Source organism: Nyctibius grandis, chromosome 6 (genome assembly GCF_013368605.1).
Source record: "Nyctibius grandis isolate bNycGra1 chromosome 6, bNycGra1.pri, whole genome shotgun sequence".
NCBI lineage: Eukaryota > Metazoa > Chordata > Aves > Nyctibiiformes > Nyctibiidae > Nyctibius > Nyctibius grandis.
In genome coordinates this window covers 40611855-40639739 of record NC_090663.1, presented here as the reverse complement: position 1 = coordinate 40639739, position 27885 = coordinate 40611855, and the positions used below count along the sequence as shown (strand labels likewise).

The 27885-nt window shown below is 39.0% G+C and overlaps 1 long non-coding RNA gene across 1 annotated transcript in view; it reads left to right on the top strand.

The window, feature by feature from the left end:
* The first annotated feature begins 8977 nt into the window (after positions 1-8977).
* The window catches only part of LOC137665265 (uncharacterized), a 90332-nt gene continuing 71424 nt past the window's right edge, over positions 8978-27885 (top strand). The window contains exon 1 of the long non-coding RNA XR_011048472.1: positions 8978-9236. This is a non-coding gene — a long non-coding RNA (uncharacterized lncRNA). The remainder of the gene's footprint in view (positions 9237-27885) is intronic.

Here is a 27885-nt window from a genome sequence, read left to right as displayed (position 1 = left end):
TTGCTGATGGAAAATGAGAGTGAAAAAATCTTTTGATGACGATCTGATCTAAGACTGTAATTTTTACTTTCACATTATTAAAAGGGAAATTATAATCCTCTAATACAAGTCCTTGCTCTAAAATTCCAAAATGTAATAAAGTACCTCTCAATTTAAAACTTTAACATATCTATAAAATAATTTAGTATCTATTCTAATGTAATATTAGAATATTTAGTACCTATTTTAATTTAATATTAGAATATAGGGGCATAACTTTGACCACTTTTATACATACGAAAGGTTTAGAATCTTCTAAAATCTTTAACAATTAGTTAAGGGAATATTAGAAGGTGAAAGGGAAGCATGAGGTGAAAATACTAGTGTTATGCATATCAGCACAGGAAAAGTCTGTTATGTGCAAATTTGGTGCTAAATAACGTGAGTTAATATGTTGTTCCACAACTCTTACTCACACAGACACCAGGGCTTTGAGCAACCTGGTCCTGTGGAAAGGTGTCCTTACCGGTGGCAGGGGGGTTGGAACTAGATGATCTTTAGGGTCCCTTCCAACCCCAACCATTCTATGATTCTATGATTTTAAAACAATTAAAATTCTATGCTTAAAAATCACATTGATCAGAGTATTCAAGAACAGAAAGAACCAGGTATATCATAGGCCCTTATATTTGCCTCAGACTTAAATTTAAATGTTTTATTTGGTTAAAGCATAATCTGCACCCGATTAAAAGATTGATCCAGATTTTATTATAGTACCTGAAGGAATGCAGCCTTTATCATTGCTTCTGGGAGTTTGTTATAGTTGATCTCATCATGAAAAATACATACTGTATTTACATTTTAAAGAGTTTTGGTGGCAATTTCCAGAAAGAAAGACTACAAAGTCTGTCTCCATTAGACTGAAAAATTCACTAGCATCTGATACTTTTCTCTCTTACCAGCTAACTAATCTCTTTAAATACTCAGTTATTAGACATCTTCTCTAGTTTCCAAGCACTGAGGGCTCTTCTCTGTAAGTTTTCCACTTTTCAGCTTCACTTTATTGTGTGGGCATGAGGAGCTGATATAACATTCTTTTATCAGCTTTATCTATACTATACATGTGAACAATTTAATCTCTATTCTCCTAAACACTACTTATTTCTACATATGACAAATAAAGAGAAAACCCCTTTTAAATGCAACATGGTAGTGTGCGTGTGTGTGGATGATAGCGACTTAACTGCCTATTTTATGACCTTTTAATTATTTTCAGAATAATTATTTCCAAGGGTACAATCCCAATTTTGAAAGTGTCACTTATGTATCTAATTTCTAAGCATATAACTATCCAGGCAGCTTTACAAAAGCACTTACTTTGATCAGCCAAACTTTTAACATTCTCAAAGAAAGAATTCACATTTGTTTGACAAGACTTTATCTTCCGAAAACCTTCTGCCTTGAATTCTAGCAGTAATGTTCTGTATTCAAAGCTTTTGAACTGTTATGTATAGAAATCCACCTAACCATTCTATTAGCTTCTCTTTTACAACATAGGTCATGTTGCTTGGGTTTCTATTTTATTTTTTTTAAGCTTTAATATTACATTCACTGGTTCCAGGAGTTTCTAGAGTATTCCAAGATTCCTCTAAAATGAATACAGTATATGTCTTCTTCTTAATTCAGTTCATCTGAATCAGCTGCTTTCAAATATTCATCATAAAAATACTGCTTAATGCTTTCCTTAGAAACTAATTGCTCGGAAAATACTTTACCATCATTATGGAATGCGAGTGCACTCTTTTACTTCCTTCCAGAAACAGAAAAGAAATAGATATTGAAGACTTTTTTTCTTTCCATCATTACTAGTAATTTGATTTTCTTAAACTTTTAATGGTGCCTTTTTTATATATAAGGAAATATTCTTTTTTTTCCCTAATATTATGTAATATATATTCTACCGTCCTTATCTAAGCCAAGGATTGATCCTTGGTCTCACTTCCACTATACTTCAGAGCTTCTAGTTCATATCAAACTACATTTGCCTACTTACTTTCTATACTGTGATATTATATACAAGTTTTTTTCTAACTGGTGTCGTCATCATCAGATTGGGTTTCTAGAAGTTGCTTTTCTCAATCATAGTACACTGGCTATTTGTTTAGCTACTAAGCTTCCTCTAATTTATCTTTCAGTCATAATCTTGTATCTACTTACACTCCAAAGAATGTCATTCAGAACATGTTTAACTTTGAGAAATCAGCCTCTTTCTTTGAGGTACCAGTTCTCCACATTATTTCTAAAGATCTTCCTCTGTTTACCAACAGTAAGTACGATCAACTTAAAACCACTGGTCCCTAGGCAAATGTAAACTTCCATTACAATGAATAATTAGTCTTTATCTAGCCCAATAAAGTCCAAAGTGGAATGAGTGCATGTAGAGTATCCAGCCATATATCTCCTGAATTGAATTCCCAAATAGCAATTCCATTTTGCTTAGGACGGAAAGAAGGGAATTTTTAAAAAAAAAAATATATATTTTAGGTTTAGAAGAGTAAGTTTTCCAACCCTCTTTTTTTCCCCATAGCTATAAACGGATTATCTAAATATCAAATTTCAGGTAAAAAAACCTGAGCATGTGCATAAATGTTTTCAGACTAGGAAGTCCACGAGTAGAGAAGGGATTACTAGGAATTGAAAACCAAAGTGGTTTTAAATATCAACATCATGAACACTTCAGAACGTAGTTCCTCTCTGTGGCAATCTAGTTGTTTAAAACTTCACTATATACATGGGTCATGTGTAATATATATATATAAATCTGCAAACAGTTCATTTTAGCAGCTATTTGGCTGCGTAGATTGGAACAATACAGACCACAAGTCTACAAAACATATTCATTTCAGATCGAGAGTGCTGAATGTAAAAAAGTGTAACAAGGGGTTTAATTCCTTGATACGAAGCCAACAGGTACAGTAACATTGGAAGGCACAACAAAACAAACTAAAATGAAAATTATAACATCTATTTGAAAAGCAATAGAAAACCAAAAATTTTCTTTTCCACCTATAAATGTCAAATATCTATCATTATACCAAAATTCCAATTGTGAAATGTATTACTTCAGACAAGTAATTTTGACAGTTAAGCTCTCTTTCAGTTAATTTGTTCAGATATCTATTCCAGACATCTCTGTTATATATGAACTTTCATCTTTAGATTTTGCTTGTTAACATCAGTTCTTACTATTACAGTGACAGATAGTTTCCATTGCCACTTCTTGATTTTATAAATTCATAATCCTGTGAATCTTTGAAGCTTTTTCTAAACGTGTTGTGTTTTTTTTTTTTCTGAAGTGTGTATACTATTATAAAACACTCAATAGGACCATTACAATGAAATAGCATCATTTATTCCACCGTGAGCTGTAGAAGAGGTTCCAAAACCATGTAAGAGCAGCCAGACCAGACCAAATCAAAGACGCCTCTCACCCAATACCCCTCCTTGTCAAAAAGCTGTTTGCCGCGTAAGGTGATGTCTAAGCGTAGACAAGCATATGGTGATGATTTCCTTGAAAACTCTCCCAACATCTGGTACTACATGGCTCAAAACAGAGCTTGAGTCAAAGACATCATCTATGTTTTTTTTCACTGTATTCTTCTTCCTAAGAACATTTAAGCGCAGTTAAACTGTCAGCATTCACCATGTCCTATCGTATTGTACCGACTATCCTGGAAATTATAGCAAATGTCTTTCACTTTTGGTTATTTCCCTATTCCAGGGAATTAGAAAGGTTAGTTTCATCTTCTCTTAGACCCTTCTATCAAGTAATCTTTCCAGGTGCAAGATGTTTTTTGTGTCTTGCTTAATAGGGGGAATACCTTTATGTCAATATTTACATGGCCAGCAGGAAGTACCCAAGTGCTGAACAAAAAAATACCACTAGGAGAAGATATGGTTATTCTGAACATTTATGATACCAAATATTTTTAAAAGACAATGTATGGTTGAAAAGGCTCAACTGGCAAGACACAGTATAAATATCTGCCCATTATGCATGACTGCCCAGAGGCAAGTCATGACAGAAATTGCTTAATACACTTGATTCCCACTAAGATGTGTCTCTAAAAAAAAAAATTGAAAAAGAAAGTCAAAAAAACATGTTCAATTACAGAGAGGATTATAAGCATTGACTCACTCCAAATCAGAAAAAGGACACTGCTCAGGATCAGCAGAACATTTTAATCCAGCTCACAACAGTTTCAACTTCAGCACTTCAGACATGTTTTGCAGCAGTAGGCCACCCATCAAGATGCTCATACACACATCACTTTGGAAGATTTCTGGTTCAGCTCTACAGCTCTGACCCAGGCAGGGCTATTCTCTGGACAAATGCCAGAGAATCATGACAATTACAAGGTATCACTGCAGTGAATGGTATTCAAGCAGCCTCAAAATACACAAGAAAGTACTCTCTTCGGCTCCCTTTATGACATACACAAAAATTTACCAATGCATCTGATGCAGATGAAGATGATCTTCCTGGCTGCTGGGGGACACTGGTGACATGGGGCCATATGTGAATGTTTTAGAGTTACAGTTATGATAACAGCCAATGTGACATCCCTGTCTTTCACAGATTAGAATCATAGCATGTCTCAAATTGGAAGGGACCCATAAGGATCATCAAATCCAACTCCCTGCTGATTACAGGACTATCTAAAACTAAATCATATGACCAAGAGCATCGTCCAGACTCTCCTTGAACTCTGACAGGCTTGGTGCCATGACCACTTCCCTGGGGAGCCTGTTCCAATGACCGACCACCAGTGAAGAACCTTTTCCTAATGTCCAGCCTGAACTTCCCCTGATGCAGCTTCATTCCATTTCCTCGTGTCCCATAGCTGGTCACCAGAGAGAGGAGATCAGCACCTCTCCCTCCACTGTTCCCCCTGAGGAAGCTGTAGGCTGCGACGAGGTCAGAAGATGCAGACTTTCCTAGTTACCAGAATAGAAATGGACTGTAAACAACTCCCACTACCAAAGGCAGCTGCTCTTTCTCTTTTATCTGGAAGCCACTGACCTCACCTGTGGTTGTATGTTTCCTTAGAATAAATCATTTTCCCCTAACCAAAAAGGAAAAGTAAGTGGATCCATTTATTGACACACATCTCTTTTTCAATATGCAACATTAGCACAATTATCCTAATCAGTTATATATTCATCTTTGTTTACAGAAACCGGAGAACAGGCCAAAGATTGAATTCTCTAGTAGCCCTTGGACAGGCACAGTAAATGCAACACCGCACGTATTGGGTCTGAAAAAGGGAGAATTCCTACCTTTTCTTGCCTTTGAAATGCTCACAGTAGTAAAATATTCCAAATCCCGGCTAGCTGAAAAACGTACTCATTAAATCTTTATAAGACTGTAATAATTAGGTAAGATTTCATAACATATTAAACGTTATCCACCCATAAATCTAATATACACTTGTGTAGAATTCTTGATTCTTTATAACATACACCAGCATATGTTTTCTAACACAATTTTAAAACTCAAACTGTCCAATATATTCTTGCTAGTTTATTCACAGCTTTGCCTGACATATTTATAAATTGTGATCAAAAGCATTTCAGCTACCTGAAAAGAAATTGCAAAAGGAGTGAAAACTTGCCTGTTCAGCTGTGGCAGAAAAATCTATCTTTTTTTGTAAAAAGCCTCCTGCACAGATAAAATGGCTGGGGGTAGAAAAGAGTGTTTGTTTTGAAGAAAATCCTTACTGATGATCTGTCTCTCTCGATACTTAAACAGAACTTGCTCAGATTTGACTGATTTGAATATTTGAAAATACTGACATATATGTTTAATTTTCTGCTGAGATCATTAGATGCATTTCTGAAGTACAACGTACTGCACAGGATGTGTATCAGCAGCGACGTGTAACATCAGCAGCTCTTTAAGCCCTTAGAAGTAGGATTTTAACAGCCCAGACAGAAAACAGGCTGTTATATTAGAATAAGAAAGCCAGGTTTAAGGTTGTATCAGTGGCAGTGGGGGCTGCGTTTTTTTTTTATTTAGCAATTTCAATTTGAAACACTTTAAAAACCCAAAATGCCAAGCATAAGATCACAGGGATTTAAATGATGAAAGAAGCCAAGTGAAAGCAAGTAAACAATACAAGATTAAATTTAAAACCACATAACTTTGCTTTTTCTTTCTTTTTCCTTTTACTTTCTGTTTTTATGCTATTTTTTCTCCTGGATTTCTTAATTTTAGCTATTTATTCCTACCCTTCTTGTATATTTCTCAGCTATGACTCCAGAACACTGAATAATATTCTGCTTGCATAACTCAGGTGAACAGTCAATATATTAAGTAGCCACTAAATTCATCATTAGCTTGACTTAGTCAAGTCAAAGTCCTGTTGAGGTGGATCCACCTGCCTAAGGAATTCATTTTAATGGAAGCAGACATAACATGTTAGTATATGATCAGTCTTGTTAGGGGCTTTGCTGTTTCTAGATGCTGCTTCCTCTTCTTAGAACCCATATAAAAATAAGAGTCTCTCAGCTTACTCAGAAATTAATTGCTTTTTAAGATCTATGAAACAGTTGAAATTTTGAATAGTGTATCACAGAGTCAGTGTCAAACTAAATGTAACTGAAAACACTGACGGTCTTTTCACTGACTTTGACAAGTGTCGTTATAGGCCCACCATTAGTAAAGTAGTATCTTCATTAATCTCCCATATTTTGAAAATATAGTAGTTTATTCCAGCGAAAGACACTCCGTGCTCTTCTGAACAAATACTTGCTGAACACTGGGAGTTTACAGATTAAAATAAAAGTCAGAGAGTCAACTTTTTAAACATTGCTCACTAAACGCTGTCTAAAGTTGGTGGCATTCTTTCAGGCATGGAATGCATCTGTCATTTGCATTTCATTGACCTTGAAGCTTACTGGTTAGAGATGAAACTTCACCTATTCAAAGCAAGCTGTTTAAAATATTCAAATAGATTTTTTAAGTGAACTTCACTTTTTAATTTCCTACTGTTCTTCTTCCATTGAGAAAGCACTGTCAGAACCCAAAGGGATTTCCACATCTAGCTTTCATGCTTTTTGTTGCTACATGGCAGTGACCGCTAGATTGGCAAATAGAATAATTGCCTTTGAGAGATTTCTTTAAGGATGTTAAGAGCATGAACATCATTCTTTTTAAGTAGCTTCTTAAATAAATGCTTCAAAACAAAGTCAACTATTGATCCAATTCTTTGGATAAAAAGTTCTCCCCATTTCACAATAGGATTTACTACTGAAGACAAAACATACATTAATCTTTCTAGTTTGTCTTCAGTTGACAAAGGTAGAATTACAGAGTTGCTGCACAAAGAAAGATTTGTACCCTCTGTTTGAAATGACAAATCTACATAAATTCATTGACTGACTTAGGATAAAAGCAATCTTTATATCTCTATGTCTTGTCACCTGAAGAGAAATAGGGATATAATTTATGCTGTATTGCCTAGTAATATTGTTGAATAACTGTTTATTCTCTAAGCACATTTGTGATTTTCTTGAAACACAAGAATCATTCAGAACATCCAGAATGTCTATTTACTGGCAGGGGAGAAGGGTGGAAATTTCATCCAGGAAAAAACCAAACAACACCCCCCAACCCCCATCAGAATACCTGGAAGAGTTTGTACCAACTTCGCAGATTTTACACTTCTGTCTTCTACCACTGGGACGTCTAATTTGAACCCTAATTTCTAAAGGAGAAGGGATGGGAGAGAAGACAAGAATGTCAATATTCTGTCTGTCATGTGTGTGTACGGCGGGATGAAAACACCCACTGTGGGACTGAAACGTTTTTCTCCACTGACAGCTGCAATAAGAAGCTGAGCTAGGACAGGTACTGCAGGAGCAGTGAAGGAAATCCTTCATGCAGTCTCACCTCCGCAGCTTTTAACTTAGATTCTTCTTCCTTGCGATAATCGTAGCCTTGTACTCGGCCCTAAGGAACGGACAGGTGAGACCTACTGTGTTGCTCAAGTTGCATGTGGATCTGGGGGGCAGGGAAGGAAAAGGGCAATAAAAACAGCAAACAAAGGTTCAGCAGCCGGTAAGACAGAGATGAAATAAAGCTTGCTCTGCACTGGTCACACACAAGCTATAGCAAAACGTAAAAGCGATGCACACGGAGTACACTGCGGCTAGCGAGCCTGGAGTCTCCTTGAAAACAAGCTTTGTGCAACGTTACCGGGGACACACGTACGTAAACACACACACAGAGGCACTTACACGCACACGAGCGTGCCCGTATGCGCACACGGCGAGACATTCCCTCCCGTGCACGCCCGCCCGCTCTCGCCCGGCGCCGCCGCTGCCGCACCACGGCGAAGCCCGCTCCCGCCGCACCGCGGCCGCCGGCGCTCCCCACGAGCGGGGGCGGCAAAACACCGCCCCGGGGCCCCCCGGGCTCCTCGCAGCAGCCGCCCGGTACGCGCTGGCCACCCTCCTTCCCGGCTCCGGTCACCAAGCATCCCCCTGCCCGGCTGCCCCGCCCCTGCGGTGGCCAGCGGCAAGACGGGAATCACCCTCCCGCCCCCGCGCCCCGGTGCGGAGGACGGGGCGCCCGGGGACACCTCCCGCCCGCTCTCCGCTCTCGCCCGGCAGCGGCGCAGCGGCTGTCCTGCTCCCGCCCGCCTCCACTCCCGCCTCCCCGCAGCGCGTCCGCCCCTCGCCCGGCACCCGGCCAGCGGCCGCTGCCGCCGGCCGCAGAGCAGCCGCGGGCAAGCTGCGCGGCGCGGAGGGACCGGGGCTGGCTCGGCGGCGTGCGGGCGGGGAGGGAAGGCCGGGGAAGGAGGAGGGAAGGGAACGGGGGGGTGGGTGTGTGTGGAGGGGGAGGGGGGGGGGAGAAATCAAATAAATAAATAACCTCCGCACCAATAAGAGAGGCAGCGGCTGCCGAGCAGGCTGGGATCGGATGGGAGAGGTCCTTCCTGGGCTGTATTTGTTTGTGACTGGAGCTGCAAAGTTCAGAGCCAAACGTGTTGCTTTCCGGCGGCAGCGACCGCCCCATTTCACCTGCTCCGCTGACAGCGTGCCTGCCCGGCTCGGGGCGGCCCCGCCGCTCTGCGGGCCCTCTGCCCGGCATCCTCCCTGCCGCTGGGGCCGAAGGACGGGAGAGGAGCGCGGGGCCGCGTCTCTTGCCTGCCCGCCTTCCCCTCCGCGGCTGCCGGAGGGGCAACAGCCAGGTGAGTACCTCTTTTCCTCACTTCTGCCCAGCACGACGCGGAGGGTGCCGCCGCTCTGTAGTTAATCTGTCACTGTAGGAGCTGCTCATTTATCAAACTTTGCCTCCTGTTGGCTCCCGCACCCTCCGCCTTACCTTCTGCAGGAGGGCGAGTGCTCGGGGTTAATTGGTTTTGCGCAGAGGGAAGCCGGGGGGCCGGGTGTCCCGCTCTGCAGAGCGCAGTTCAGCCCCTACCGGGAGAGGGGGCTTGGCCGAGCCGTGCGCCCCTGTTGCCGCCCGGAGCCCCTCGCCCCCCGTGCGGAGTTGGCAGCGCGGGCGCGGAGGCGGCGCGGGCGCCCGGTGGAGCGAAGTTGTTTTTGCCCTGGAGGGAGCCCACCGGACCTGTGCAACAGGCACCGTCCTGCGGAGGGAGGGCGAGCGGGCGGCGGAGGGGCGCCTCGCCCGCCGGCGTGTGGCTGCCGGCGTCCCCGAGCGGACCTCTGCCCTTTTAGGTAATTTCGCTTTGTTTCCAACGCCTCCGAGGGTTTGCCTGGCGGGGAGCCTGCGCCGCGCGGCTGCTTGTGAGCGCCCAGAAGCCACCCTCAGAGGCACGCCTCCTCCCAAGCAGGGGAGAAACTTGTCGATGCGTATGAGGGGTGGATGGGGTGTTTTCACCCGGCAGCGCGGAAGATGCGCGTTGGGGCGCCGGGCGGCTCTGCTCTCCCCGCTGTGGGGGCGCGCCCCGGGGTGCGGGGGGGGGGCTGCGCGGCGCTGCGCGGGTGCCCGGCAGGTGGAGCCGTGGGGAGCGGCGGCGGCGGCAGTGATTTATCTCGGCGTAAGCAGCGTTGCGAGCGGAGCCCCGTAGGCTCCGGTGGAAAGCGGCCCGGTGTCCCTGAGCCCGCACCGCCGCGGCCGGAACGGGCCCTTGAGTTGGATGCGGCGGGCGGTGAGCGGGGCTGCGGCGGGCGGGGGCGGGGGCGCGCCTTCCCGTGGTGTGCGGGAGGCAGGTGGAAGAGCCGGCGCGCCTCGGTGCGCGCGTTACCTCTGGTCACACGCGTTATTTTTCTATCAGTGATTGTCTTGCTGGTTGTCACTAGGTACTGGAAAAAAGATGAGATTCTAGGGGTCTGTCTTAATTATCACAGAATGTATAAAAGTGTAATTGCTAAAATTATTCAATAGCGGTTAACAATTAAAAGATTATCCCAGTACTCTGCAGCTAGCAAGGAGCAGACTGTACTAATTGGATAGTTAATGACATTTAAATAGGCAGGCTTTCTTAAAATAGTAAGCTCCACTCTTCCAGGGAACTGAATAGGGTGTTAGAATATTAAATAATTATATTGCGATGATGGTAACACTTCTGAAAGGGCTGTGGTAATTAAGTTGTTAGCTTGGCCAGCAGCACTGGGACAGACTTTGCACAGTTTTAGAGCATTGAAGGCAGAGAAGGCTGGATTTTCATTGCTCTTCCGTTGATAGGTAAATATAGCTGAACACGTTAGAAATTCTTGTGAAGCTAAATCGAAGGGAGGGCAATATTTTACATATTGTCCAGTGAAATCTTCTTCCATCTTTTACCGACATCACTTGACTGAATTGATAATTGAACTTGAGTTTTCTGTCACTTACTACATGAGTTTTCTGTCACTTTATGACACATATACTGATTGGAACCAGTTACTGTTTAATATTGTGAAGACTGGATCAAGGATGGTGTAACAACACTCCTCTTGTCACCCTTTAGAAACTATACAGCTAAGGTAGTAATTTTTTTTGGTAATAATAACATACCAGTTTAAACACTGTACTTCAATAATAAAGCGATACATACATCGACTTCTGTGTGGTTAAACTTTATTTTCCGAACTTTGTTCTCCACATCTCTCATATTTCTTGCATAATTTGAGAGTTTCTATGAGAAACTCTTAGAGTCTAACTGCATAAACTTGTTGCATTTTGTTTGAAAAGTTTTCTCAGTGTAATGTATGATAAAGTTGGCATAACAAGAAGCAAGACAATGTAATCTTACGCTTGCTGTATTTTTTTTCCTACAGAGAAAATGTTTGCCACTATCTTCATCAAAGACATACACTTAAGGAAAATGCCAGAAATGGAATTAAATAAGAGATTAAATTTAACAAATTAAATAGGATATTCTATTTTAAGAACTACTGTAGAGAATAACACATAATTAAAATTGTAAATAGGCTCTTATATACCTATGCTTTATTCAGTCAATCTTAAGTTTTGTCATCAACATAGTTTTGTCTTCCTTTGAGGTAAAAAAACATATAAATAAATAAATTCCTGAAATGCTGGTCTAAATACTGAAAGGGCTCAGAGTGTGTGTCTCCCAGGTCAGTGAATATGCTGAGCTTCACAAAAGTTATATTCACAATTGTGAAAGTAGTCTATTTTCTTCCTGTGTCAGGTGTTACAGTTATCACATAGGAATCCTTTTGTGTGGTATCCCAGACTTGCTCTTTTCACTATTACAGATATATTTCTCAAATGCTTTCTTTATTCTTGCATGCCAAAGTATTCAAATATTTCTTATGAGCGTTGCTGCTGATTTCTGAACCTTAATTCCATTCTGCGCTTTCCCAAATGAGGGTTTCTAAAAGTCAGAATAATGGAGCTTTTGTTTTTTCCTCAATTCTTGTAAAAATGTTAGCTTGAATGAAGATGGGGTTTAATGTTAAGATTGGATTTCCTCCAAAACAAAAGTATGACTTTCCACACAGCTGATAAATAGATAGCTGAATATGTTATCAAAGATTTACAAAACACTGATGTCTTGACATCTGGATTTGTGGAGTGTCTTTGCTAAAACATGGAGTGTTAGAAAATGCCAAAGAGGGTTTTTTTTTTAAGGGGAAAAAACCCCAATCCCAAAATAGAAGGATTTTTTAAAAAGGCTTTCTGTGACATACTGGATTGTATAAGGCTGTTTTGGGGAGTTGTATTTGTGTATTTTCCATATATTTTATTAAAATTCTACCAGCACAAGTTTTACAAGAAAATGAACTCTGCTTGAAAAATCCTCCTAATGAAACAGGTACCTTTCTTCTAGAACATCTACATATTTTTTTCCCCTGATTTTTCCCAAGTCTTTGTAGGTAAATCTATGCAAGAGGGTTCCCCAGCATTATTAAGCATATTCTTCTGTATGGCTTCCAAATTGTACCACTTGAAGTCTTTCTTTCATCCTAACATTTGCAATACTAATGTTAAACTTAATGTCTGTGGTAGGTTGAAAGTACCTTTCTGCTCTTCTGACATTTCCAAAAGATACACACCAATGTTTTATATGTAGTATGTCGAGAAATGTTGTATTCACTAAACTCATGGATAAACCCAGAAACTTTGATCTTGCAAAAATGCTATTTTAATATGGGGGGCGGGGGTGGGGAATAAGTTCGTAATTCCTGTAATTACTATATTCATATTGCTTGTTACATGAGGAAATGTCAGGTTCTGGGCATATGCCTCTGTCATAACAGTAAAATACCCTATGGTTGACTTTGGAGCTACAGCATACATTACAAATCATTCCAGGTAAACCAAATACTTAAGAAACAGGGATGCAAAATATTTGTTAATGCATTGAAGTGAACAGGCTATGAAATTCAGTATGTGAGAATATTTCTAGTGTAGCCAATAAAATAATAATAATTACCTGTGATAGATATGGAATCAGACTTCTGGAAGCCAGTACTTCTGTTTTTAAAAAAAATATGTTGGCTTCATAGATGTTGACATTTTTTTCTAATGTTATAATAGTGTTTTACTGTATTAAAGATAGCAATTGAAGTTATAAACTAATAAATTCTATAGGCTTAGCAGAATCATGGTCTGCAAATTATCAGAATGACTAAAGCATTAAATTACACTTTTATTTGTGCAATAAAAATAATTTCATACAAGACTTGACTCGCAGCTCTGTTATTTTATGAATACATTCATGCTTCTGAAATTGTGTTCTTTCATTCAGGTCCACAAGGAAACATAAGTTTTACATGTGAACCTGTTACTTCTGGACCATGAATTTAGCAATTTAATGGTGGATACTCTAGAACTAGCGTTTTTTTGATGACTAACATTTTGTCAGAGAAGACTGATCTTTGTTTAGCACACACATGTGCACTGATACATATCTAAATAAGTGCATATATATGCTTTCTGTGTGAAAATGAGTCTTTTATTTAATAAACTTTAGCAACAGAGATAATCTGTCATCTATTTTACAAATTGCTTTAAAGATTTAATTTATATGGCACCTTATACCCCAAACATTACCTCTATTACAAGGTAAGAAAGAGTTTGAAAAGATTCTTTTTAAAGCATGGGAAGTGTTTTAACTATAGCACATAGAAAGATCAGCATGGAGTATTTGCAAATACCTTTCCTCTAAAAACATGAATGAGTCAAAGATGATACTAGTTTTGTTAATTCAAACTGCATCTCTAATCTTAAACTATTGCAGTATATTACCTAAAGGCAGTCTGCCTGTGAGCTCTGCTGAAATCTAGAACTCTTGAGAATGTCTCTTCTAATAGCTGCTAAATGTTCCAGTGTTAATTAAGAGGTAATGTAAGTGGAATCGAATGTTATGACAGCATAATGGTCTCCTGTTAAACATGGCTAAGCAGACACACTTTCAGAAAACAAGCATATTTCAGCATTGTCTGTTCAATAGGAAGTGTTTCTGCGAATGCCTTAAATAATCCCCCATAGAGAAATCCGTTCATCATGTTTCTGTTGTAGCAGTCTAATGAGAGCAGCATCACTTGCCCTTCATTAGTTTAATGCAGGGCTCGTTTACACAGCTGTGTAGGGTCACACACATGGTGGTTCTCCACTCCAGTCCCTGTCTGCATCTCTTCCTCCAGGGGAAAGAGAAAGCAAGAAAGGTTTGCTGTATTCCAGGATGCGCCATCATGACTGTTAGACTGTGCAGAACTGCAGAGGGCAGACTCGTGGCCATCCCACTGTGCATGATCGTGACCCGTATGGAATATTTAGAGTAGGAGCATTTTAAACATAAAAAGGGGAGCGGTCAAGCTGCTCTTCCCTTCTGATAGACACCTGTGCATTGACAGTTCTTCTGTTTATTCAGGAATCATTCCATCTTTAAAGTAGTGTTAAAAATCACATTGATTTAGTCTATGAAGAGATATGTAACAAATCATTCTGGCTGAAGAACTGTTCCCACACTAATCTCTACCTTTTTATTGTAAATATGTTCTCCATTGGGACAGGGTAACATTGAGATGTAGCCATAATGATGTTCAAAAGAACATCAACCGTTTCCAAGGGCAGGGAGCAGGGCACAACTAGGGGAAGGCAGCCAATCAGAAAGGATTGAGCTCATATTTATCCACTTCCAGAGCAAGTGGGCTGAGGAAGAAAGAAGGATGAAGTGTGTGCTAATTGACAGTGGGCAGTGTCCCTAGGTCACAGCAAGAGTGAGGCTTGTTGAAATTTGTACTGGAACACCTCCAGCTCAGATCTGAGAGACATTATCTTGGCACCTAATTACGCTTTACGGTAGACTGACCATTATATGTATTCAGATGAATGCATTTGAACTGTTAACAAAATTATCTGGAATTGCGCTGATTTATGCAGTGACAACCATCTAACATTATGACTGATAAAACCCATTTAGGCCCTCTTCCTGTGGACACTACATACATGTTTAATTTGCTGACGAGTCCTGTTTGTATTTTTAGGACTACAACTTGATATAACAAGAGGTATGAAACATAATCTTTTATCAGAAGCAAAATCGGTTTAATAACTTTCTTTTTGGAAACTGACAACTTTAATTTTCATTGTGGGGGATCTCTGGCAATGAGTCATACCTTAGCCGCTGTATATTGTCCAGTTTCACTTACATGCTAACCCCTGTAAATCATTGGGGTGTAACTTGTTCTTGGACAGAAGAACTTACTAAACCTAATTTTATGTTACACTGAAATAAAAGACCACATTCAAGGAACATACAAGTCTTGTCAAGGTAATTTTTAAATATTTCTAACTATTTGCTACAGTGAAGGGGATAAAATACATGGATGAGAATCAAAATGAACTAGCTGATGGTCTAAGGGGAAATCAGGCTTTGGAGAGAAGAGGTGATAGCTAATAGAGTTTTGTCCTTTTTTTTTTTTTTTTGTATTTCAGCAAATCTGCTAATTTAGGGTGTGGGCAGAGGACAGCCTGTGAATTAGGTACTGTGGGTAAGAAGGTACTGTGTGTAAGAAGATACTGTCCATTCACTTAAAAGCTAGAGTTAATTTAATTGGATTTTTAGCTGCCTTTCAGACTAAACTGCACATGTATTCCTAGTCCATTGCAGCAGGAAGTAAAATATCTTCGTTTGCAACTGCAAGACTAATTAATTTTGCTTTACTTTGCAAAAGATTTATTGTGGCTTACGCGTCCCTGGGAAAAGGAATTGTAGATTGTTGTGAAGTGCTGTAGCATGAAGATTTGTTTTTTTTTTAATAAAGATTAACTAGTTAGGGCTTACTTCAGTGATAGCTAGGTTTAGCAACACTGAGGCACAGGTAGAATAAGGGTTAGGTTTTACCAGCCTTCCTTATACTCACTAGTAAATACTTGTAACTTAGTTGAGTATTCACTCAGATATGCTCTTTGATTTCTCATGCAAAACTTGGGGAAGAAACTACACAAAGAAAATGAGAGGAGATTGCATGGGACTGATTGGCAAACTAGCAACAACTGTTACAGCAATCAAGGAGGATGACAAGTAGTTATTCTTTAGTAGGAACTGAAGGACTGAGGATTGCATTTAACATAAAGAAGAAAAAGGAAGAGTGATGAGAAGAGAGAACAGCTAAAGAAGGCTTTAAAATACTACCTTGTCAGAAGTTCTTGAGACAAAAAGGTTAGTCAACAAGGGGGAAAAATGATTATTTTTTTTTTTTTAATGAAAAAAAACTCCACTTCTTTTTTTGAGTAAGAAGTATTAAGTTTGGTATGAAGCTTGTCTCTTGGAGAGCTTGTCATGTGCTGTGGAGGACATGGAGTGAGTGTCCAAGTCTCAAACAGTACACAGATTCTTTGGGTTTAAGCCAGGTCGGGGAGAACTACTCTTCATATGCACAGAGTTTATGTTGTGCCATGTGGACTTGTGTTTCTGGAGGACAGGAAGAGCTTTTAGCAATTTCTAAAATTTTCTGCCCTTGTTTCCTTTTTATAGACTTTCATCCTACTGTCTTTTTCTCTCTTTGTTTTCTTTACTTCTGTGATTCAAGAGCATGAGGATCTGAAGATAAAATTGACCTAAACTGAAAACTCCCTGAACCAGTAGAATTGACTGGGGCTGCGATCACACTCAATTTCACACTGCTCCTAGTGTCATGTAGAGTAATATCATGAAGGATTCTGTCAATTTTTGGTTCAGCTGCTAGTTGTCGTAATGGTAAAGAATCACAGGGAGAGTCACTATCTTCAGTCAGTGAATGAGAAACTTTGTTAGAGAAAGGAAAACTGGTATTTTCTCTGAAGCTTTCTTTTTTCCCTCATTATAAAGCTTTCATATAGACTCTTCTCATTTCCTGACTGAATATCTGCAGCTGATTTTCAAAAACTGCACATTATACTTGAATCCTTGGTTCCATACATTTTTTCCTGATGGAAAAGTTAAATTGTTCTAACTCTTTGGCTATTCATTTCTATCTCCTCAGTTGAATTAGAGGACTATACACAAAACCAATTTAAACTGAGTAATTCTGTGTTGCAAACAACAACAATAAAAAAGCTAAATTTTTAACCATATTGAATCACCTCGATGCCCCAAATAGTTTTGCTGGTGCAAATGAGGGTGCAGAGTAAGCATAGGATTCCCTCCTGGGAGGGAAGAGGAGGTGGGATCTGCTTCAGCCATCCCTGCTACCAAAAAAAAGATTTTTTAGAACTTCTGCCTCATGCTTGGTATCATCTATACTCTGTAATCAGAAGGGTTTGTGATGGTTTTATTATCTTTAATCTTCTGTGTTCTGCCATAGCACCTAGAGACCTAGTTAGAGAGCAGGAGTGCACTACCTTGTGGTAGATGGCATATGCATTTAATGAGTACAGATTCTGTTTTATCCTTGTAATGGACATAAGATTCCACCGTCTTGTCAAGATGTATGCACTTGCTAATAAAACATGTAAGAATATTTGTTCCTACTTAGAACTTCAGAAAATGTAGTTGAAGTTTAAGCTTATTCATTTTTCTATTGCTTTTTTTTTCATTTACCCATGCACCATTCTACCATCTATTCCATATGGGGAATTTCATGGCTTTCAGATCACATAGTGAAGATCCTATTTGCTATTTATGTATTAATAACTCTTTATAGCATAAGTAGTGTGCAGCTATCTATTGTAAATAATTCTTTGCTAAGGAAATTTTCTATTGCTGCTTTTGTTTACTCAACTACAATGACTTCCTCCACCCACCCAGCAAGTCTTCCCTCTTGCTCTTCTATTTTGGTCTCATCTGTTTCTCAGGTGCAACTGTACTTCTGCTATTATTGTAGTTATCTGCATTTACAGCTTGTCATTGAATTCACCGTGGCCAGCCCTGACTGCTATATCCTGAGCTTTGTGAGTGGCTATCCTTTTCTCAGAGTCTTTGTCTGACTCTGTTTCTTTGCCCTTCACCTCCCCACAGAAATGCTCCTAAGTTGATATTTTGGGAGCCAAATCTGAGTCTCAGACAATCCTTTTTGTGAATAACCTGTGAGCCTGGAAAAAGATCTGTTGTGAAATCTGTGTATTAGCCCTTCTTTCTTATGTTTCTCATAGAAAGAGGAAAGCATGAGGGAAAGATGCAGTAACTAGATAGTATTTTTAATCTTAAAAATACAGTCCATTGCCTCAAATTGTTTCTTCATTAGTGCACAAATTATGATCTGCTTAAGAGTTATGCTCAGCAGTCACACTTTCAGAATAACAAAAGAAGCATATTGCTTGGGGTTTTTCTGAAAGCTGGTTTGAAGCCAGTGGAAGAGAAGTGTTAGCTGCATGAAAAGCTGCTTGTCAACTTACCCAGGGAGAAGACACACACTGGGTACACAGGTATAAGGCTCTATTTCATCACTGTCATGGTAATCCATCTCAATCTTCCTTTTGGGAGGCCACTTCTAAGTTTAATGTCAATTTACATTTCGGTGAATACCTTGTTTCTGTTTCTTCACTGCAGGGAAGATATCCTTACTTCTTAGATGACAGCATTTTTGAAATGCCTATCATATTTGTAAAATATCTACACTGACAAAACATACACAGTAAAATGTAAACTGTAAAAAATAATACTGCATCCTGAACTGCCAGTAGTTTCAGCCCTAGTAAAACAAAAAACACTTCTGAAGTTATCCTACATTTTCCTCACACTCCTTCAGTACTCCAAGATGATGAATGAATGTCTTCACATGTTTAAAGCCTGCTGAGTCTGAACTTTGAGGGGACCCACAATAGAAGTTTAAATGTCAGTAGGAAATTTTTTGTTTAAATGCCCTCACTAACCACAGTAAAAATATTGCTTCATGGGGAGAAAAATGCATGTCATAAGCAAGATATTTCAGGAATTATGCATTCAGACTGCTATCATGAACTTCATTTTTACAAAACAAAAGCTTTCATCATTCAGTGATGACAATACTTTGTGCCATCTTCAGAAAACAATACCAAGCATGTCTGACTAAATTCTGCATTACCTATCTTTTAATTGTTCAAAGGTGTTATGCTATGTGATGTGCAGAAATAATATACTGTATTATACCTTCAGTTCCTCGAAATCAGGAATCAGTCTGTTATTGAAAATAATAATTTTGGCAAGGAAATACAAAGACAGTGTGTGATGCTGCAAAGTAAAAATTGTACATACTTTGCTGTCTGTGATTTTGCTACTGCAGCTTGCTCTCTGTTCCTCAGAACTCTGACAAATGCTACCAAATATAGTGCATATTGTAAATATTACAGTGGTAGGTCCTCTATATTTAATATTTTATTGTCACTGCTGTGAAAATGGCTAAACAGAAGTAGCTTTTTATGAGAAATTAATTTAAACTCACTGATAACTTAAGCGTTTACATGACTTGATGATGGTTGTCAATGTGTACAACACATGTACTTTGTATTCTGGCTATGCCTGCTGGTGAAAAACTGTGTTGAAAACATCCTTTTCTTCACATTTGACATAATTATCACATGCCTTGCTCTTTTCAGTTTCTTTCTCCGGACTTTTCCTCATGTCACCCTCTCTAGTTAAAAGAAATGCCACATTTACTCCAGATGTGTAATCCTTCTCTTCTAATAAATCTCATAAATAAACCAAAACAAACCCAGAAAACAAAAAAGCCCATTTGTCTCTTTTAAAAAAATTGTCGTTATCTATGTGTACATATTCTATTAGCTTATTGGACCTGAAATCCACTATGAAAATGCTGAATGCTAAACTACATTGGACTGGAAGCTAAAGTTTTAGTTTTCTGTTGGACCAGTCATTTTTCTCGGTTATTTTAATCTTGTGAACTTTTACTTTTTCCATTTTTCTCCAAAGGTATTCAAATGTAAATAAATAAAAGACTTAAAGATGTTATTTAAGTGGAAGGTTGCTAGAGATTTAATGCTTTCATGTTAAAATCTGCATGAAACTTTCTGTAAGTTTTTGTAAACTGTAATCTTTTTGTAAACTCAACTCCCAGTTGGAAGAACTGTATCAGTTTAAAGATTAGCAGCTGTGCAATACATGAGTTTCTTTTGCATAAAAAACACTCTATGCTTTTGAAACAAAAATCTGCTATTTCTAATTTTATCTTGTGGTTTACAAGATGGACATTCTTCAATTCTACTTGTTTATTTTGTATTACTTGTCAGTATCAAGCTGGTTTAAAAAAAAAAAAAAGTCCTAGGACCCAATCTTGCTAATATTCATGCATGTTCAAGCCAGAGTTAAAAACATGTAAATGAGAGCATGCATAGAATAACTTTTAATGCTGTAGCTCCAGTATCAATCTAAGAATACATCACTTTCAGAGGTCTGAAAAATCAGGTATTTGGAAAAAATGGCATGATGCTAATAGTTGTTTTCTTTTGCATCAGTTCATTATCTCCTCTTTTGATAGTACCCATGGTTTTGCTGTTAAAACCAAGATTGTCATGTTGTTCCTTTCCAGTGCAAAATACTTCTTATGACACGTTTGAATAAATTTAATTTAAGATCCTTCATATTTATTTCTGGCTTTGAGTGTTATCTTGTCCATGCAGAAATATAACCTGCTCTGTATGTGCAAACAAATGATGCAAACATTTTGAAAATACTAGCTGGCAAATCGGAAAAAGTGAAAATCACTCTCTACTTGAAGACCCTTTATATAAAGAGCAACTTGGACAATAGTAACACTCTAGTTTTCCATTGAAAACTGTCTCTAAGTTGTGCGCTATTGAGTACATAATATAATCCGCTGAATACTGAAGGGTTGTATCTCCATTCTTTGCAACTACTAAGCATTTCAAAATTTATGTGATAACTTAAAATGCAAGAATAGCTGGTAAAAACATTGCTCAACTTAACTGATTTCCTGATTTGTTAGCATGTGTATACTTACATGCTGAAGAATTCACTATTCTTATAAAAGGACTTTGACCCCTTAGTCTTGTCTGGTTTTTGGGAAGCATATCTATAGTTTCCTGTTGCTTGGTCCAATTTGGATTTAAATTCAAAACCTTTGTATAGTTTCAAGGTGGTAAATACCTTGAAACCTGGTTTTTAGATTCAATTATCTGATTGTCTTATTGTCCCATTTATCCTCCATATTTTAATTTCCTGTAATAAAGTTGGTAAAAATTACAAGTAAATAATTCATAATGGTCTTTAAATCAGTGAAGGATCTCTTTTTGTACTTTTATTTGAAATAATTTTATTTATGATTTATTTTTACAGTTAACTTAGCAGAAATTAGTATATTAATTTCTTATTACTTCAGGGAATTTTACTTCTTCACTAATGTTATATCTTCTGGTGAGAAAAGTATCACAGAATCAACCAGGCTGGAAGAGACCTCAGGGATCATCGAATCCAACCGTTGCCCTGACACCACCCTGTCAACTAGACCATGGCACTAAGTGCCATGTCCAGTCTTTTCTTAAACACATCCAGAGATGGTGACTCCACCACCTCCCTGGGCAGCCCATTCCAATGTCTAATAACCCTTTCTGAAAAGAAATTCTTCCTAATGTCCAACCTGAACCTCCCCTGGCAAAGCTTGAGGCTGTGTCCTCTTGTCCTATCGCTAGTTGCCCGGGAGAAGAGGCCAACTCCCACTTCACTACAACCTCCCTTCAGGTACTTGTAGACTGCAATAAGGTCACCTCTGAGCCTCCTCTTCTCTAGGCTAAACAACCCCAGCTCCCTCAGCCGTTCCTCGTAGTCAGACCCTCCAGACCCTTCAGCAACTTGGTCGCCCTCCTCTGGACTTGCTCCAACACCTCAACATCTTTCTTGAAGTGCGGGGCCCAGAACTGGACACAGTACTCAAGGTTTGGCCTCACCAGTGCCGAGTACAGAGGGACGATCACTTCCCTAGACCGGCTAGCTACAGTATTCCTAATAGAGGCCAGGATGCCATTGGCCTTCTTGGCCACCTGGGCACACTGCTGGCTCATGTTTAGCCGGCTGTCCATCAGCACCCCCAGGTCTCTTTCCGGCGGGCCGCTTTCTAACCACTCTTCCCCCAGCCTGTAGCACTGCATGGGGTTGTTGTGGCCGAAGTGTAAGACCTGGCACTTGTTCTTGTTGAACCTCATGCCGTTGGTCTTGGCCCATCTATCTAACCTGTCCAGAGAGTAATACTGTCAGTGAATTTCAGATTCAAATAATTTTATTTCCAGTGCACTTTTTTTTGGGAAATTATCTTTTGGACAGAATGTGAAAAGCTATGGAAAGAGTTTTATCATTACTTCATTTTCTTTCCATTGTTTGATGATTTGATATATAGGAGGCCAGTGGAAGCCTCATTCTCTTTTACAAAGTGTTAAAAGAGCCAATTGTAACCTTTGTCACTGGCTCTGGAGGGCTCTTACACAAAGTAATTTTCTACTAAATTGAAAGTGTCTCATAGTCAGTAATCACTATATGTAATAGACATATATATTATCTTGTAGCTCAATTATCTTATAAAGGTACTTTATTGTCGGGAATTTTCTTAGGTAGGCCAGTTGTGTGGTTGAATCTAGCAATGTGGTGAATAAATTTCTTGATATCCATGTAAAAAGCTTGTAGACTGTAGTCAGATAGTGACTGGCTCTATAGTCCTCTCTGACTGTCATGTATACTTACTCTATGGATTAATGGTAAAAGCATTACTATATTGGTTTGGGAAGCTAATTTAATCTGCTTTACAATCTGAATGGGTTTGTCTCTTGTTTACTAGGTAGCCTTTGTCTCTTCATAGTGTCACTTAATACTGATTTACAAGATATTTTTCTTCCTGTCTTTCTTTGCTCTCCTTATGCAATACTGTGCTGAAGCCGGTGTGCAAACGAGCCAAAGATGCCCTTTCGTAATAAATATATATTTGTCACCGGCTGCCTTTGCTGTATATAGTCTGGATTTTTCTGGATATACCAAGGATGGTCAGGCACACATTTTAATTCAGGGAAATGAAGCAGAATGATCTAGTCTGCCTAGTTAGAGCACTTCATGGAGACACTGTCTTTTGAGGTATGATCAGAGGACTACAGGCCCATTGAGAGGCTGCAGCAAGCTGGTCAATAGAAAATGCCACTTGTACCATGTTTTGTCTGAAATTTCACATCTCTTTAGGGCTTCAAAGACTGACTCAGGGCTGTACATTAGAAGTATCTCTTCATTCAGGAGCCAGAAATCTGGTGTTCTTTTTATAGGAGTAGACACCTAAGTGAGAGGTGCTTATTCTCTTTAAAAGGACAGTAATAGTGATTGCAGGGAAGTCTTAGTGCTTAGGGCAGTTGCACCAATCTTTCAGTCTGTTTTCTTTTGAGGGGACTTCAGTTAGTAACTCCTGTGTCCTACAGAAATACCAGGTTAGTTTATTACTGCGCAACAACTGATTTTGAGAGAGAAGTAGAAATAACCAAAGAGCATTAGTCTGAGATGCAGTGAATATGAGAGGAGTTCTTGGGTGTGCCACTAGATTGCTTTTGCTTTTTTTTCTATTACATGGTTATTGGGTAAGCAGATTAAATCCTATGAGCAGGAACTAGAATCTGTGTCTCAACTCATAAGTTTTAAAGATATTGATCACTAAGGTCGTAGACACACAGGCATTCAATGTCGGAACTGGATATACAAGATCTGGCATTTAGGCATTGTTAGCGAATGTCAGATATTGTACATGAAGAATGAATAGCTTTAGAAATAAGTTTACTGAAGTATATAAGCCACCTCTCTGTTATCACAATATTCTTATACACTTTACAAAAAAAGAATGTCTCTGTCTAATGTGTTAGAGAGTGTCACAGTTATAATTTTGGCTAGCAGAGAACTTTGGCAGAGAACTTGAATGGAATTCCAGGGTTCAACCAGCCGTGTAGATCAAACTACTGTATCTTACTAGGAAAAACATAGGGGAAAGATTTCTGTACTGTTTTATTGTCAAATGATAATATTTAGCAATCTGCAAATAAGAAGGAAGAAAATTAAGACTATATTTGGGAGTCTGTATAGTGGCAGTCCTATCAAAGGCCTTTAAGTAATCAACACAATTACTTTTAAAAAAAAATATTGAAAAAGAGTAAATGGAAACTCCCTTACTAAAACACAGTGAGTAATGAATGCTTTCCGTGTTTCAAAAAGGTATATGTGGGGGTGAAAATATATCTCCAGTCAATTCTCAGTCATGGCACATACAGTAGAGTATCTTACCTGATTTAACATGATCATTTGTTCTAATATATTTTTATTAGTCTTAAAAGTGTTTAAGTCTTAAAAGCTCCTTGGCTTTCTGCATTTGTGTACTGATTTTTCTCATGGGCTAACACAGTTGTCAGTATTATCCCAGTGATTAATGGAGTAAATTAAATGGCCAGCTGCCTTTTTCTATACATTTTTCCTTATTTAATATTCCTATGAATATTCACAGAATTCCTAGATTCGTTCTTCATTCAGCTGCTTAACCTGAAACTACAGAATTTTTTAGTTCACTAAAAACTTATTTGTGTTTGTTATTTGAAGAGTGTGGTGGTATGGCAAAAGTTTGGAATGCTAATTGTGCTGCATTTCTTTGTGGTATAAAAATCTAGACATTTGTATGTGCTTAAGCTTCAAATATAAAGCAAGATGATTTTGTCTAATTACCAAAACAAGAAAGAGGTTCAGCTCATAAGCCATATCAAAAATGCTAAGTACTGGTTATTTCTCTTTATAACAGTAACGGGATGAACTGTGCTTTTAAGATGAATGAGCGTAGTCTTCATGAAACTCATCTGTCTTACTATAGCTGAATGTGTGTAAAGTAAAATGATGACTTGCATTTGTGTAGGGAGCAGGTATTAAAGAAGACTTTAGAGGCATCACTGTGCTATAACCAGAATTATAAGTATTCATAAGGACAGTGGAAAAGAATTTTAAAGAATCAAATTTGGAAGTCTAGAAAAGGGTTTCTTCTTGGTGTTTCAGATTATGCACTTTTCTTACATGAACAGTACTCCTTGCATAAGGGTTTAGTTAAGTGGGGAAAAAAAATATCCTGCAATGCAGAGAGCCTTAAAATGTTACCACTGGAAGTGTGCCAGCCAGTTTACTGGAATCTAATGTATGTTTCACAAATGATGAGAGAGAACTGAAGATACAGTGATTATTGCTTATAATCAATAAAAGGATCAACTACAAAGTGTCCTGAATATTAATGAGACTGGTTACTACCCAAAGCTCCCTGCTTCACTTCGTCTGAAGGGTGGCTTTTTCAGGAGCATTTCAAAAGTGGTCCCAAGGTACTTCTGCCTCTGTCACAGGTTAGTTGTGAGATTTAATATGTAAGTGAAATTCTGTTACATTGTGTGAGGAGAATATCGAGCCTGTCATAGAGTAGGAAGCAAGTAACAGACCTGCAATTATGGGAAATTCTGAAGTATTCATAGGCACCTACTTTGGAATAGCCAGAGTGTGTGCATGTGGAAAATCCACCATTATATTATTAGGTTCATCTTTGGCATAAATTTTTGCATAGTATGACAGTATTTGTAGTAAATAACACCGAGGCCATGAGGATCTAGAGCAAGAAAATTTCTTGTTTCAATTGTATGTAAAAATTATTTTACCATATCAGTTCCATGTCTGTTGTTCAAGTGCCTAAATAATATTAATATTTAGCATTAATAACACATAGTATTATTGTGTATTGTAATTGGCATTTTGCACTTAAAAGACATAAAGTTAGGTTATTGGAAATCAGGCTCTCCTAAACATAGACAAATTTTTTTCTGAAAAGGTAGTATACGTTACGTTAGGAATATGACGTGGCACTTAAGCCTCAACCTATTTTGTTGCTTTGTACAAGTATCCTAATAGCATTTATTGTGTATTTCTAAGTTATTAGCGGAATCCACAATGATTTTGGTATGTGCATATAATTTTACTGTTTGAATGCAAGCCACTCAACTACCTCTGTAAATTGGTATATTGTAAATACTTGTGTCATCTAGCATCACATGTATAATTTTGGGATGCTGCTCAGTACAGAGGTCTACAGCTCAGCAGATCTCAAGTAAATTACAGGCTGGGGGCAAAAGAAGAAAGCACAGCAGTTTCACTTGTTATCTTTTGTGGTTCTAGGACAGTATACCTATGTTCACCTTAGTGCATCAGTGGTGAGCTTGAGTGCATACTGCAGAACTTCAAGATAAGACAAACTTGTACTAAAAATGTGCGCTAAAACTTGCTAATGCAGGTGTACTAGAGGAGCACCCTGTCCTTATGGAGGAGCATGCTGTTGTTTCAACAGAGCTGAAAACTCGACATTTGAAGAAAGTGTGGCTGGATTCCTCCCCCCGGCCCCAGCCTAGAGAAGAGCTTCAGATCACAACAAAGGGGAGCTAGACCTGGTCTTCCATTACCTAAAAGGTAATTATAAAGAAAATGGAGGTGCTCTCCTTATGATGATGCACAGTGACAGAACAAGGCAAGAGGCACCTGGTGCTTCAGGGAAAATTCTGTCTGGATGCAAGACCATAAGAACAAAGTTGGGAACAGGTTGCCCAGAGAATTGGTAGGATCCCCCTTACTGGGAATGAAATTCAAGACTTAGCTCCGAGCTTGCTAGAACCCTGGATAACCTAGTCTAGGGTCCTGCTTTCAACAGAAGGTTGGACCAGATGACCTCCAGAGGTTCCTTCCAACACCAGCTTTTCTTGGATTCTAGACTATAGTAAGAGCCTTATGTGTTCCTTCCATATTTCTGCCTAAAGGGAATGAGGAAATTGCCTCCTTTCTCGAAAACAGAAAAAATGCTGAACAGTGGCTGAGTTTGGAATATCCTTTTGTTTACTGTCCAGTAATTCACACTCATCTTTGGCAAGTCTAGATGTGACACAATGTTTGATTATGGTGAACTCAAAAATAGATGTTCTATATAGTCGATAATTATTCAGTATTTGTCACTATCCTATCATATGCACTTTATCATTATCATTATTTGGATACTCTTTACATTAGTATATTGAGGGGTGGGGGGAAAGGAGACAACCTTGATTATGTCAAGTACCAGTTGCAGAACAGGAAGCAGAGATAGCAAATAGGCTTATAATCAGGTATTTTCTTATCCATAGAGAAAACTGTATATATTTATTTTATCCTATATCTGGAAGAATTAAGCAACTGCATATGGTGTCTCAGAGGCAGTATATATAACTTTTGGTTCAGGACTGACTGGTAACTCAGTTTACAAGGAATGTATTCTGTGTAGCTGTAAAGACTACTGTTTACACTGTGGAGTACTCTAAGGAAAGAACAAGGTCCCCAAGCAGATTGGTGTGTACTCATATTTCTGTGACACAGGAAAAATATGGGTTTTGGTCGGGGGCGGGTTGGTTTGTTTTGAGTAGCTCTGAAGTGTGGTTTTGTGACTGGGTTGTGGGTTTTTTGGGAGTTTTGTTTGGGTTTTTGTGTGTGTTTGTTTTTGTGAAAAAGTGCCTGAGGGTGTTTGAAGGTGAAAGGACTGCAGAGACTGCCAGGATTCCACGTTGTATTGGCTGTCTAAAGCGGTGCATGCTACGTTTGGTGTGGTTCATATCGATGCTGTCTGTCTACAGCGGACTTCAGAGGAATCTTGGTAATGGTGCCTGGATTTCCTCTTAGAAGAGGCTAGAATGGCTAGATTACTCTATAACGAGTATTAATGAATATGAAGGTCATTCTACCACAACATATCATTGGAGCAGACTTTTCCTTTGGCCCTAAATTTCAAATGTACTAAAAATGTTACAGGTGTGTGTGGCATACTTTGGGAGGTAAACCTGGACTAACTGTTGAGGTCCGAGTGGTATGCAGCTACATGTGAACATCTGAAGAATCAGAGTAGGTCTGATGAACTATTTGAGATTTTTTTCGAAAAGAAACAGTATGTGTCTTCACAAGCAATTCAAAATGAGTGCACTGATGAAACAAGCAAAAG